Source organism: Sinohyriopsis cumingii, chromosome 7 (genome assembly GCF_028554795.1).
Source record: "Sinohyriopsis cumingii isolate HCF-2022 chromosome 7, ASM2855479v2, whole genome shotgun sequence".
In the NCBI taxonomy this organism is placed as follows: Eukaryota; Metazoa; Mollusca; class Bivalvia; order Unionida; family Unionidae; genus Sinohyriopsis; species Sinohyriopsis cumingii.
The window spans coordinates 121,289,155-121,302,549 of NC_142967.1; the positions used below are offsets into that span (position 1 = coordinate 121,289,155).

Here is a 13,395-nt window from a genome sequence, read left to right on the forward strand (position 1 = left end):
CCCGAGCATAGCATAACAAGTACGTAACATGAGTCTAAAAGGGAGTTCAAAATGGAGTCCAAATAGGAAGCCGTGAAGCGATACACAGTGAATAATGCAATGGGAGGTAATATGTATGTCATCTTAGCTCCGATTTACACTCCATTTAGCGAATTTAGTGGTTTTATAATCACATGTGTATTTTTTTAGATGATCGATCCATTGATATTCGTTTAAATGATGATCGGTTCTTTTCAACTCTATTGATATTTGTACACATGATGGGTTCTTTTCATCTCTGGCCTGCGAACAACTTTCGAATACTAACATGATGTCAGATTCACTTTATGAAAACTACTGGAAATCTGAGCTTACCATTCCATTTGGTCTTGGAAATCACTGAAGGATATGTCACAAAATTGCCTATGCCAAATAAGCAAATGTTCGGTTTCTTCTATTCCGTGAGTTAGAGGCATTAAATTTACACAAATTGTGGACCGTAGCAATTTTATATCGGAGTTACATACTGCGTTACCTATGTTTCTAAGAGAAAGTTTACACATAATCTAGAAATGTGTTCATACGCCACGGATACAACCGCCAGTACGATGCAAGCAAAAGGTAAAGTTTAAGTCAAACAGGGGCCATAACTCCATGAACTTATTCCAGAAAACATTAAAAACCAAAGAGTTATTTGATCTACGTGTTCTTAATATAACATTCAATATTAAATTTTGGTTCAATCTATATACTAAACTATGGCCTTCAACATTATGTCAAATGTATAGAACACAGACTTCCGGTGAAATGAATTCCGCCATTATGACAACATACGCTATATATTTCAAATCAAAGTCGCGTTAGGTAAAGGACGCTTGTTGACACTAGCCTATACACAGTCATTCTTACTGTCATTTCATTGTATGTCTAAATACGTACTAAAACACCACTCCGTATGATTCCGTATACATCTTCAAATACCCAAAATCTTCGTCCATTTTATTTTTGCCAATACGTTTTACCGACTTTATTTCAGTCAACAAAGTTTGTCGCGATGGTTTCTCGTTAACAGAAGGATGAAATTTCTGGTGAGTGCGGTTCAGAACAGTAAATTTAAGATCACACTTTTCCTTCCTTCATCAAACGATATCGTTCATAATTTACACACACACACACACACACACACACACACACACACTCATATATAATCTCCAGTTGTTGATGAAGAGATGGGCAAAGTCTTTGGATATTTGGACATGTGTAGGAATTATAGAGAAAGACTTGTGGAGTTTTATCTGAGCGCATTTGGCACCAATTTTATGAAAATCCTTAATTGTTCTCAGTTTTACTGAAACCTAGGATCTTTATTTTGGAGTTAGAATTCTCTTGCTTACTGAATTGGGTTTACACTACTAAAACTAAGGTTGATTCAAAGATCTCACATCATTTCTGGAGACTATTTTGTGTAATTTGTATTGCGCCTACGATGAATCAATTTCGTGCGCAATAATAATTTGCATGATCTCTCTCTCTCTCTCTCTCTGAAACTATACTTTGTATCTATGACTTGCATGAAACTAACAATAAAGATGGCGAAGGTGTAAGAGACTTGTAGTTCATCTGCATTTCGTACCAATATAATGGCAACAAAAAAAGACATGACCTTGATGTTTTATCTTCCTTATTATCGTTATCTATTGTCAAGTAGCATACATATACATTTCCTATCTATTGCTGAGCGGTACACTCATAATTGCTATGTATTATTAAACAGTATATGTCCTGATACAAGATAAATAAGGCATTGGAATAAACATGCAACTTCATAAAAAGGGTTTGAATCTTGGAATTGTAAGCATTCTTTATAGTATTATTTCGCTTTATAAAGGACCTTGGAACAAGTAGGGACTTCCTCCAAAGGATATGGTTTAGAGTAAATATAAATAAACGACGATATTTTGAATATATTTCGCACGGTTCTTTTCGTTCATTACGACAAAATTATCTTATTATTTTATGTTCTTTTTATCATTCATCTATGATCTGGCACGGACACACAGACGCACGCAGTACCCAATCTTGGCTAGTAGTTAACTTAACTGAATAGTGTGGCTGGTGTATTTGTGTTTTTCTGATAGCATGTGTGCTATACAATCAAAAAATCTTCATCATTAAAACATAGTCTAACTAAGTGCTGGGAAAGAAGCTAATATGAGAAAAGATGATGTGTTCATTAATTAAATGATGCGGTCAGCTAAATAAGTACTCACTTTTTCCTCATCGTCTCTGTTTAGAGATACGTCACAGGTGTAAGTAGGTAAAGAAAAGTACACGAAAATAGAAAGGATTAATTCGTTTTCCGTGTTTAATATATTGGGGCTTTTTATTCTCTTCCATTTACAGCATGACAAGACTATGTACGTTCAATAGAAAACGGAGCATGGCTCAGCAATCTGAGGGACGTATAAAACTGTTTTCTTACCTGGGTTCTTACCTGACAATACACCTGTACTTACCTGGATTATAGAGCTGAAACCACCACAGTAGGTTCATTCTGTAAGTGGCTCCGATCTGGATTACACTGATTTTCTTACGTTGTGATCAACGTTACAATTTGGTCCTTGTTTTGCGGGACACCTTTGTGTATTCTTTTGACTGAACTTGTTATAGCAGATCTATCTTAGCAGTGAGATGCATGAAACAGGTAAGCTGTTATCAGTTTAACATTACAGTCATAATATCACATCACGAGAAAGAGTGGGGGACAGGCGTAGTATCTGTTAGCATCGTGGTTTTAACGAAATAACAGTTGTCATTTTCCCTTTTTTTTAAAAAATAACTATAGTAATGTAGGTTAGTGTAATGAGGGTATCTATCGGTTAACCTTCTCTCAGTTCCACGTCCAAACTCACACTCTCTCTCTTTCTCTTTCTATGCGTGTATGTGTGTCTGAGAGACAGACAGACAGACATACATAGCTTTGAGTCTCATGTGCACATTAGAAAATAAGTATAAAAATTACATAAGTAGGCTCAAGTTAGTTGAACATCTGATTCGAATCTTACACATTATATACCGGTCTACCTGACAGTTCATCGATCTTGTCTGCCTGAAATGTATTGAACTATTAGCTTGAGTCATTTTACTTATGTTATATTCAATAGAAGGAACATATATATGTCGTTATCTTTCACGACTACAGTAAAATTGGATACCTGTATAGCAATGGCTTCAGTCCATGTATCGAAACGTACTAACCATGAATGTTTAGTATGCATTACTTTTACATAAAAAAACACAAACACAAAAATAAATGTGTAAGCTGGAGTCTCAGAAACAGATGGTGATGTTAAATTCTTTGTATACTCAAATACATAAAATAATTTTGATAATTAGGTTAAATGATTACCGTTTCCTTTATACTGAATATAATTCTATTCATCAAATCCCTTTCGTCAAGAAATAGATATAATTATTCTTGGTTATTCGATGAGGATAGTAGCTTTTATAATATAGTGAGAAAACAACAAGCACTGCACTGTATATGGGGATAGACAACCGGTTCATTTCCAATGGACCGTAACGTTAAGCTATGCTACTATAATTTAGCCATAGTTACGTCATCTAGCCATAGTTCTATAACTTCATGGTATGATCGATCCAAATCGAAACGCTTCAAATGATGAAACTGCTATGTTGCGAAGATCGACTTTTAACAAAATTTCCATGTTGGTACCCACAATAACAGTCCGGCCATTTGAGATCTCCCCATTGTACTTGTGCACTTGTATTAGTTGAAATGTACGAAAGCTACCACGTGCAATTTTAAAGTGCTCAGACAAACAGAGAGGTGGGGCCGGCCATAGACCCACCCCACCGATTGGCTCTGCAGAGAGGCGAGGAGTTTAAGCCACTGTCTGACATCACATGCAGCTATTTCTACACAAGGGTCACTCAATCGGTTCTAGAGTACTCCAAATCTCCATATATGTGTGTAAGCCCGTTAGAGTACAAGCCGACTCCCAAACTGAATAGGTACGGCATTAGAAAATGCATGACCCGCGCATACGCCGTCCCCTAAGTCCAGCCTGAACATGCAAATCCGAGTGTATCGATTGTTCATATTGGATAGCATCTGTCCTGATTGATACGAATATTATGTCAAAGGAGGTATGAGAATATTCTTTGACACCGCCTGGGGGGAGTAAAATGGGTATATACGGTGAAAAACTTTTCACACTATAGCGAAAATTTAATAATGAATTGCATGCTCAGACGGCTTATGCATTCATTAAAGTTGGTGAGTAATGGTTTTCTTTTCAAAAGCATGCCAGCTCTTGGTATTAAATTTGCATATAGGTCAGTTAGGTCACTAGCAGACTTTTCTGAGCCTCATTTGTCATAAATTGACCTTTATGATGGACTAACTGACAGCTGGTCCCATACAATTTCTTATTTCAAGGAAAGCTTCACAAAAGGAGGGCACACATTATTAACATAGCCATTGGGGGTCCCGAGTGGCCGAGTGGTCTAAAGCGCTCTCCGTTACGGATCACTGCCATCTCACCTCTGTCTTCGTGGGTTCGAGTCTCGGATTCAGCCAACGTGGGTATGTGAGAAAGCTTGCCAGTAGCTTCTCGTGGGTCGGTGGTTCTTTCCGGGGGTTTTCCCCGCTTCTTCCTCCACCATTAATACTGGCCGCCATGTATAGTCTATCGTGTGCTGAAAAATGGCGTTAAACCCTACTACAACTACAACATAGCCATTGACAAAAGGTTTGTTTTCTGTTTCGCAATTGATGTACCCTTGTTTCCAAGAGTTTATTTCAGCTGCTTTACCTAACATCCAACATAATAAAACAGATAAGTCCCCCAGGTGCAGATTTGTTGTGCAATACACACATTCTGCAGAAGTTATAAAGAGTCTTATACCTGTAATGCACACACACACACACACACACACTTGAATTTATAAAATAGTATGAGATCAAATTGTCAGTGGTCTGGCTGAAACGACAGAGATGTTGTGAGTTCCACGGATAGTCATTATTCACTGATAATTGGAAAATGCCAGTCGCTAACCGATAACATGAATTCATTATGGAAGTTTTATATTAATATATTCAATCACGCAATGGTAATCTTCTAAATACAGTCACCAGTAACAAAGGTGAGAATACTGCAAAATTACTGAGTAATAGTTACATATATGAATATTGTACTCTTGCAGATACATATAGTAACATTGTACTCTTGCAGATACATATAGTAACGTTGTACTCTTGCAGCTACATATAGTAATATTGTACCCTTGCAGATGCATATAGTAACATTGTACTCTTGCAGATACATATAGTAACGTTGTACTCTTGCAGCTACATATAGTAATATTGTACCTTTGCAGATACATATAGTAAAATTGTACTCTTGCAGATACATATAGTAACATTGTACTCTTGCAGATACATATAGTAACATTGTACTCTTGCAGATACATATAGTAACATTGTACTCTTACAGCTACATATAGTAACATTGTACTCTTGCAGATACATACAGTAATATTGTACCCTTGCAGATACATATAGTAACATTGTACTCTTGCAGATACATATAGTAAAATTGTACTCTTGCAGATACATATAGTAACATTGTATTCTTGTGGATGCGTATAGTAACATTGTATTCTTGTGGATGCTTTTCAATATAGATATTAACATTGTATTGTTACATATACTTCGACAATTATGGGCTTTTTTAGTAACACACGTGTGTGTGTGTGTGTGTGTGTGTGTGGTCCTTGATGAACTTCAAAAAAGCTAACATGGCGGCAGCATAATGCATGATCCGTTAATCAGAGTCTAATATATACAACTTGGTAATGTTTTCTAACAACTCCATTAAACGAGAGAGTCTTAATAACGCTAAATACACATTACAGAACATATCTTATGACTATTTTCCATTCGAGATCAAGGATCTTGTCAGTTTAAACAAGTCAAACATACATTCAGATTTCCAGTCAATAAGTGCAATAAAATACACAATATTACTTATAATTTTACAGTAAGCTATTCCATACATACCATTCAACGAAATTGAATTGTTTGTCTGGAACCGAGACAGAATTTACATTAGAAAGTAAAGACAACCTTAAAGAAATAGAGGGACTCAAAAATACTTTTCTTTAATCCTTTGATATTATACTAAAGTTTAATGAAAGTTCTCACTGAACAAGACGACGCTTCACTGCGCGATATCAAACATGACCGCAAACGCCTGATTTTCTTGATGTAATCTCTTTTTCCATTCTACTTCTGTTAGAAGTAAGCCAACCTTTCAACAAAGTTGCGCTATCCTGTATTAATTGTTCCTTTTCAGCTAAAATGTCCGTGGGTCAAATTTTAACTACAAATGCAACAGTATCAAATGTTGGCAATAGCTATTTTACCGTTAAAGATTTTGGCATCATATATATCTATATTTTAAAAACACGTTCGTATGGAACTGGGCATACCTAGTATTTTAAAAACACGTTCGTATGGAACTGGGCATACCTAATATTTTAAAAACACGTTCGTATGGAACTGGGCATACCTTGTTCTTCAAGATAAGCTAAACCTATCGTTTTTTATTCGGCTAAATATCAACACAACTAATGGTATTAGATTCAAACGGTATTTAAGAATTTTGCGTAATTTTTTTAAACCCCACTTAATTTCGTAAAATATTACTGCATTTCGCTCGACAAAATATTATAATAGACTGTTGATATTGGTTTTCGAATTCATCGAGCATAGAGATGTGTATTACGATTAAGCGGTAAATACTTAACCAGATTCTAGCATAGAGATGTGTATTACGATTAAGCGGTAAATACTTTACCAGATTCTAGCGTAGAGATGTGTATTACGACTAAGCGGTAAATACTTTTCCAGATTATGGCATATAGATGTGTATTACGATTAAGTGGTAAATACTTCACCAGATTCTAGCATAGAGATGTGTATTACGACTACCCAGTATACACATTAAAATTCTAGGATAGAGATATGTATTACTATAAATTTCACGCGAAGGATTCCAATTATGTCTACCCATCAATTTCCGCGCTGAGGATTCCCATTATGTCCACCAACAACCGCGCTAAGGATTCCCATTAAGACCACCCAGCATATTCCGCGCTAAGGATTCCCATTATGTTCACTAAGCAAATCCCTCTCTAAATCTTACCATTATGTCTACCCACCAAATTATGCGTTAATGATAAGACAATTGTAAAGTCGAGTACCAGTCGAGCGACATTACACGCCATATAAGAATATACAAATACGGTTGATCACATGGCGAGTCCACGTGTTTCTTGTTTTAATTGACTGACATGTTTTAAGCACACAATAATTTAAGAATATAAAATTGAAAGCATGCCAAAACATCTTTGAACGTAATGGTATCAAACTGTGTATTACAATATATAATTTTGCTCTATTTTGTAAACCAACAGATTGATATGGCACGCTTACAAAAAAGGCAACTCATTGATTCTAGAAGTAGACAAATGCATTCATCACAATGATCGTAGCGAGTTTAAAGGATATATATCTCAGTAGATGGTACACATTTCAAGGATATATATCATAAGATGGTATACTTATCAAGGATATATATCAATAAATTTTATACATAACAAAGGTGACTATCCGTAGATAGTATATATATATCGAGGATATCAGTCAGTAGATGGTATACGTATGAAGAATATATATCAGTAGATGGTATACATATCAAGTATATATATATATATATATATATATATATATATATATATATATATATATATATATATATATATATATATATATATATATATATGGTATACATATCGAGTATATCTGTCAGTAGATGGTGTACGTGTGAAGGATATCTATCAGTAGATGGTACACATATCAAGGATATCTATCAGTAGATGGTAAACATATCAAGGATATATATCAGTAGACGGTATACATATGATGGATAACTGTCAGTAGATGGTTTACATGCCAAGAATATATATCAGTAGATGTTATACATATGATGGATAACTGTCAGTAGATGGTATACATATCAAGGATATCTATCAGTAGATGTATACATATGATGGATAACTGTCAATAGATGGTATACGTATGATGGACAACTGTCAGTAGATGGTGTTCATATCAAGGATATATATCAGTAGATGTGTACATATGATGGATAACTGTCAGTAGATGGTATACATATGATGGATAACTGTCAGTAGATGGTATACATATCAAGGATATCTATCAGTAGATGGTATACATATGATGGATAACTGTCAGTAGATGGTATTCATATGATGGATAACTGTCAGTAGATGGTATACATATCAAGGATACCTATCAGTAGATGGTATACATATGATGGATAACTGTCAGTAGATGGTATACATATGATGGATAACTGTCAGTAGATGGTATACATATGATGGATAACTGTCAGTAGATGGTATACATATGATGGATAACTGTCAGTAGATGGTATTCATATCAAGGATATCTATCAGTAGATGTATACATATGATGGATAACTGTCAGTAGATGGTATACATATCAAGGATATATATCAGTAGATGTATACATATGATGGATAACTGTCAGTAGATGGTATGCATATGATGGATAACTGTCAGTAGATGGCATACATATGAAGGATATATATCAGTAGATGTTATACATATGATGGATAACTGTCAGTAGATGGTATACATATCAAGGATATATATCAGTAGACGGTATTTTGAACTTTTTGATGTATACATATGATGGATAACTGTCAGTAGATGGTATGCATATGATGGATAACTGTCAGTAGATGGTATACATATCAAGGATATCTATCAGTAGATGGTATACATATGATGGATAGCTGTCAGTAGATGGTATACATATCAAGGATATATATCAGTAGATGTATACATATGATGGATAACTGTCAGTAGATGGTATGCATATGATGGATAACTGTCAGTAGATGGCATACATATCAAGGATATATATCAGTAGATGTTATACATATGATGGATAACTGTCAGTAGATGGTATACATATCAAGGATATCTATCAGTAGATGGTATACATATAATAATAATAATAAATAATAATAATAATAATGACTTTGTATAGCACCTAATCTTTAGAAGTTCTAAGCGCTTTACAACATTAGACAACACCTATAAGATAAAAAACATAATTATATGATTACAAAAACAAACACCATGAAATTAGAAAACATAAAAAAGCATGCTGAGAATATTTTAAGTAGGAAACATTATTAGGTCTTTAAGTTTGTTCTTGCAGTCGAAATAAGTGAGTTTTGAGAGCACTCTTGAATGGGGTCACTGTGTCTTTTTGTCTAAGTTCAGTTGGCAATTCATTCCACGTTGCTGGGCCCTGGTATGCACAAGAACGCTGTCCATACGACTTTGTTTTCATAGTGGGAATAATGAGTATACGATTGTCAAAAGAGGAGCGTAGGTATCTTGCTGGTGTGTGCACGTGTGTGAGGTCGGATAGGTATGTTGGACTATAGTCCGACAGTGAAACGTAGCACAGAGAACAAATTTTGTGTTTGATTCTGGATCGAATGGATAGCCAGTGTATGGTACAGAGCAGCGGGGAGGTGTGCTCTGATCGTGGTACTCTCAGTATGATCCGAGCAGCTGTGTTTTGAACTTTTTGAAGTTTCTGGAACAGATATTGAGATGAACCAGACAGAAATGAGTTACAATATATATATATATATATATATATATATATATATATATATATATATATATATATATATATATATATATATATATATATATATAACAACTTAGCGTGAAGACATAAGTAGTGATTAGAAAATATCATAGTCCAGTCTTGAAAGTACTAATGAACACACACGTGTTTTAGTGGCATCAACTGAAAGATATTTGCGAATTGAGCTGATGCATCTCAGCTTAAGATATGCAGCCTTGCATATGTTCATGACATGTTGGTGCAATGTGAGAGTACTGTCCAGATTAACACCTAGGTTTCGTACTGATTGTGTGAATTTAATGTTGGTGTTACTGATATTTATTGTTTGAGGTAAAGGATGTGAATGAGAAAGTCTTTGTGTTGTGATCAGAATGGCCTCAGTTTTATCATCATTCATCTGCAGCTTGTTACATGTCATCCATGATTTCACATCAGAAATGCACCTCTCTACAACTTGGATGGTAGCATCAACTTCAGTTGGGTGGCTAGATTTGTATATTTGGGTGTCATCAGCGTACAATCGGTGAGACACTGGATGATGATCTATGACACTTGAGAGCGACTGAGTGTATAGAATGAAGAGAACAGGTCCAAGAACAGACCCCTGTGGAACACCACAACATAGATCAACTGGGCTGGAGTGTATTCCATTTGCAGATACAGTTTGTGTCCTGTTGACCAAGTAGGACTTGAACCACAGTAAGGCTGTATCATGAATGCCAAATACATGCTGGAGACGGGGAAGTAATATATCATGGTCTATTAGATGGCATCCATATGAAGGATATATATCAGTAGATGGTATACATATAGAAGATCTCAAATACGTAATGATTTAATATTGAATTCATGAAACGAGTTGAATATTGACAAGCCTTGGCTCGCAAAAGCTGGATATTATTCAACGAGTTTCATAAATTTAATATTAAATCATTGCCCATTTGAGAGTCTTTTTATCATATAGTTTTTATTTCAGTTGAAATTATTTAGATAGAAAGAAGAATTAATAATTTCGTTCATTCTGACATACGTTGCACATTTTATTTGTTGTGCATAAAATATAGTCCCAAACAAAGTTGAACTAATACAAGTAGATTGTAATTTTTTACAAACTATAAATCAAAGGAAAAGCTTCCATCCGAATAAACAGAACATTTTATAACGACAAAATCATTTTTCAAAACAGAATGATCAATGCGATGTGATGCCAAATTGTTTGATACGGTACACAGTAGGCATAGAGTACTTGTTTACCCTAAAATGTCATTCCAGATCATAACATTACTTTGTTGCGATTTTCATGTGAAATAGGATTACTGGATGCAGAAATTCCCATATTTACTGTAATGCATTTGTGACCGGATATTTGCAGTATTTGATTTGGAAAAATAGACTGTACAGAAAACGTAAACAAATTTCTTTTTGCATCCCGTAATATACTGCGTAAATATGCTGTGGTTGGATAAAGTTCTGTCAGTTGGAAGACCCATATATGTCCACATTCTTCTGTGAACAAAGGTGGGTTTATTTACTTCTGTAACTTAACATTTGAACCACGCTTGTATATGGGGTGGATTCTATATCTATGTTACATATATACCGTCCCCCACCCCGCCACCCGCTATCAAATGAGCAATATCCTTAATTTTATTTCTTATTGTCGTTCTTGTCTTGTAGTTTTACGCCATTTTTCTTATGATGAAAATGTGTTACACATGACATAACAAACCCCACGTTTGTCCATATTCAGATACCCGAGATAATTGTTCCTCAACTTAATTTCGCGAGTCCAGTTGAAAAATGGCCGCGAAAATGTTCATTCAAAATATAACATTCCAGAAGGCGTAGTTGAAAAAGTTTGCCCACGATTGCACCGAATCAGTAAAGAGAATATCGCACAATAATTTAATGTGCTTATTTGGACCAATCAGAAATACGTAAAGTGATATGTTCACATGTTATTATAATATCAAAAATATTAAACTGCACACACTGTAGGCAAAGTGTACGGACTCTGATAAAAGAAGGATGGTGTACTTGTCAGAGGTATCTTATCAGTAAACAGTATCACAGTATACATGGGAAGGATATATATATATAAAGGATATCTAACTGTACAAGGTACACATATATAGGATATCAATCAGTAGAAGGTATACATATCTAGTATATCAATCAGTAGATGGTGTACATATCTATGATATCTATCAGTAGAAGGTATACATATATTTGGCATATATCAGGAGATGATATATATATATATATATATATATATATATATATATATATATATATATATATATATATATATATATATATATATATATATATATAGTATATCAATCAGTAGAAGGCATACATATCTAGGACATCAATCGGTAGATGGTGTACATACCTAGGATATCAAATAGTAGATGGGATACATACCTAGGATACCTTTCGGCATATGGTATACATATCTATGATATATATCAGTAGAAGATATACATATCTATGATATCTATCAGTAGATGGTATATATATCTAGGATATCAAACAGTAGATGGGATACATACCTAGGATACCTCTCGGTATATGGTATACATATATATGATATCTATCAGTAGAAGGTATACATATCTAGGATATCAATCAGTAGATGGTATACATTCCTAGGATATCAAACAGTAGATGGGATACATACCTAGGATACATCTCGGTATATTGTGTACATATATATGATATCTATCAGTAGAAGGTATACATATATATGATATATATCAGTAGATGGTATATATATCTAGTATATCAATCAGTAGAATGTATACATATCTAGAATATCTCTCAGTAGATGGTATATATATATATATATATATATATATATATATATATATATATATATATATATATATATATATATATATATGATATCAAACAGTAGATGGGATACATACCTAGGATACCTCTCGGTATATGGTATACATATATATGATATCTATCAGTAGAAGGTATACATATCTAGGATATCAATCAGTAGATGGTATACATTCCTAGGATATCAAACAGTAGATGGGATACATACCTAGGATACCTTTCGGTATATGGTATACATATCTATGAGATCTATCAGTAGATGGTATATATGTCTAGTATATCGATCAGTAGAAGGCATACATATCTAGAATATCTCTCAGTAGACGGTATACATATCTAGGATATCAATCAGTAGATGGTATACATATCTAGGATATCAGTCAGTAGAAGGCATACATATCTAGGATACCTCTCTGTAGATGGTATACCTATCTATGATATCTATCAGTAGAAGGTATATATATCTAGAATATCTCTCGGTATATGGTATACATATCTAGGATATCAATCAGTAGAAGGCATACATATCTAGGATACCTCTCGGCAGATGGTATACATATCTATGATATCTATCAGTAGAAGGTATACATATCTAGGATATCAATCAGTAGATGGTATACATTCCCAGGATATCAAACAGTAGATGGGATACGTACCTAGGATACCTCTCGGTATATGGTATACATATCTATGATATCTATGAGTAAAAGGTATACATATCTATGATATCTCTCAGTAGATGGTATACATATCTAGGA

General features: G+C 34.3%; 1 protein-coding gene across 2 annotated transcripts in view; it reads left to right on the forward strand.

Moving 5' to 3' along the window:
- LOC149796044 (uncharacterized) overlaps positions 1-13,395 on the forward strand; it is a 74,414-nt gene that overhangs the window by 30,448 nt on the left and 30,571 nt on the right. Inside the window, exon 2 of one of the 2 annotated variants that reach the window (XM_089965962.1) lies at positions 2,383-2,683. The exons of the other annotated variant lie outside the window; for it this stretch is intronic. The gene's annotated coding sequence lies outside the window, so the exon portion shown is untranslated. The remainder of the gene's footprint in view (positions 1-2,382; positions 2,684-13,395) is intronic. 2 annotated transcript variants of the gene reach the window in all.